At 46.0% G+C, this 2500-nt stretch overlaps 1 protein-coding gene across 1 annotated transcript in view; it reads right to left on the bottom strand.

The window, feature by feature from the left end:
• The window catches only part of rab11fip4a (RAB11 family interacting protein 4 (class II) a), a 117426-nt gene that overhangs the window by 60258 nt on the left and 54668 nt on the right, over window positions 1–2500 (bottom strand). The gene's annotated exons all lie outside the window — the stretch shown is intronic.

Here is a 2500-nt window from a genome sequence, read left to right as displayed (position 1 = left end):
CGCACAGTGGAACAGCTATAGACAAATTAGTGGACTTTGTTGTCTCAATTTGTAACCTGACACTCTGCTACAATACACCTGTAGAAAATAGCAGAACACTCCTGGGCCCTAGTTACAGGCCTAAGAGTTAGCATCAGACAGAGGCTGTTTCTGTAGAAAATGGCGGAACACTCCTGGCCCCTAGTTACAGGCCAAAGAGTTAGCATCAGACAGAGGCTGTTTCTGTAGAAATTGGAGGAACACTCCTGGCCCCTAGTTACAGGCCAAAGAGTTACCATCAGACAGAGGCTGTTTCTGTAGAAATTGGAGGAACACTCCTGGCCCCTAGTTTCTGTCACGCCCTGGTCTTAGTATTTTGTGTTTTCTTTATTATTTTGGTCAGGCCAGGGTGTGACATGGGTTTATTTATGTGGTGTGTTTTGTCTTAAGGTTTTTCGTACGTATTGGGATTGTGGCTTAGTGGGGTTCTCTAGCAAAGTCTATGGCTGTCTGGATTGGTTCTCAATCAGAGGCAGGTGTTTATCGTTGTCTCTGATTGGGAACCATATTTAGGCAGCCATATTCTTTGAGTGTTTCGTGGGTGATTGTTCCTGTCTCTGTGTTTGTTGTCACCAGATAGGCTGTATAGGTTTTCACGTTGTTGTTGTTGTTGTTGTTGTTGTTGTTGTTGTTGTTGTTGTTGTTGTTGTTGTTGTTGTTGTTGTTGTTGTTGTTTTTCTGTTGTTGTTGTTGTTGTTGTTGTTGTTGTATTGTTCGTTTTTCATCGTTATTAAAACATGTATCAAGAATACCACGCTGCATTTTGGTCCGACTCTCCTTCACCTAAAGAAAACCGTAACAGTTACAGGCCAAAGAGTTACCATCAGACAGAGGCTGTTTCTGCACACTGTATATACAGCAGTATGTGGACACCCCTTCAAATGAGCAGATTCAGCTATTTTCAGCCACATCCGTTGCTGACAGGTGTATAAAATCAAGCACAAAGCCATGCAATCTCCATAGACAAACATTGGCAGTAGAATGGCCTTACTGAAGAGCTCATGGAATGTCAAAGTGGCACCGTCATAGGATGCCACCTTTCCAACAAGTCAGTTCATCAAAACTTTTGCCCTGCTAGAGCTGCCCCGGTCAACTGTAAGTGCTGTTATTGTGAAGTGGAAACGTCTAGGAGCAACAACGGCTCAGCTGTGAAGTGGTAGGCCACACAAGCTCACAGAACGGGACCACCGAGTGAAGCGTGAGAGCTTCATGAAATGGGTTTCCATGGTGAAGAGATGGGTTTCCATGGCCGAGCAGCCGCACACAAGCCTAAGATCACCATGTGCAATGCCAACCGTCAGCTGGAGTGGTGTGAAGCTCGCCGCCTCTGGACTCTGGAGCAGTGGAAATACGTTCTCTGAATCACACTTCACCATCTGGCAGTCCAACAGACAAATCTGGGTATGGAGGATGCCAGGAGAACACTACCTGCCCCAATGCATCGTGTCAACTGTAAAGTTTGGTGGAGGAGGAATAATGGTCTGGGGCTGTTTTTCATGGTTCAGGCTAGAACCCTTAGTTCCAGTGAAGGGAAATATTAACTCTACAGCATACACTGATATTCTAAACAATTCTGTGCTTCCAACTTTGTGTCAACAGTTTGAGGAAGGCCCTTTCCTGTTTCAGCATGACAATATCCCCGTACACAGAGCGAGGTCCATACAGAAATGGTTTGTCGAGATCGGTATGGAAGAACTTCACTGACCTGCACAGAGCCCTGACCTCAACCCCCCCCCCCCCGAACACCTCTGAGATGAATTGGAACGTCGACATTCTTTCCAATGTGTCAACTAATTATCTTCTGGTTTTCTCATGATTTGGTTGGGTCTAACTGTGTTGCTGTCCTGGGGTCTGTTTGTGAACAGAGCCCCAGGACTAGCTTGAGGACTCTTCTCCAGGTTCATCTCTCTGTAGGTGATGGCTTTGTTATGGAAGGTTTGGGAATCGCATCCTTTTAGGTGATTGTAGAATTTAACTTCTCTTTTCTGGATTTTGATCATGAGTGGGTATCGGCCTAATTCTGCTCTGCATGCATTATTTGATATTTTACATTGTACACAGAGGATATTTTTGCAGAATTCTGCATGCAGAGTCTCAACTTGGTATTTGTCCCATTTTGTGAATTCTTGGTTGGTGAGCGGACCCCAGACCTCACAACCATAAAGGGCAATGGGCTCTATAACTGATTCAAGTGTCTCTCTCCTCTCTCCTCCCTCCTCTCCTCTCTCCCCCCTCTTCTCCTCTCTCTCTCCTCTCTCCTCTCTACCCCCTCTTCTCCTCTCTCTCTCCTCTCTCTTCTCCTCTCTACCCCCTCTTCTCCTCTCTCACCCCTCTTCTCCTCTCTCACCCCTCTTCTCCTCTCTCTCTCCTCTCCTCTCTTCTCATCTGGATTAATGATGCTTCTTTGAATAATTTAACAGGCTACTCCACTTCTAATCACCCACCCACACACCCACCCACC

The sequence above is a fragment of the Oncorhynchus mykiss genome, chromosome 13, assembly GCF_057628025.1.
Source record: "Oncorhynchus mykiss isolate SJ-2025 chromosome 13, ASM5762802v1, whole genome shotgun sequence".
Taxonomy (NCBI): Eukaryota; Metazoa; Chordata; class Actinopteri; order Salmoniformes; family Salmonidae; genus Oncorhynchus; species Oncorhynchus mykiss.
Note: the sequence above shows the minus strand (reverse complement) of the source record. Positions and strands in the feature narration are given on the sequence as shown.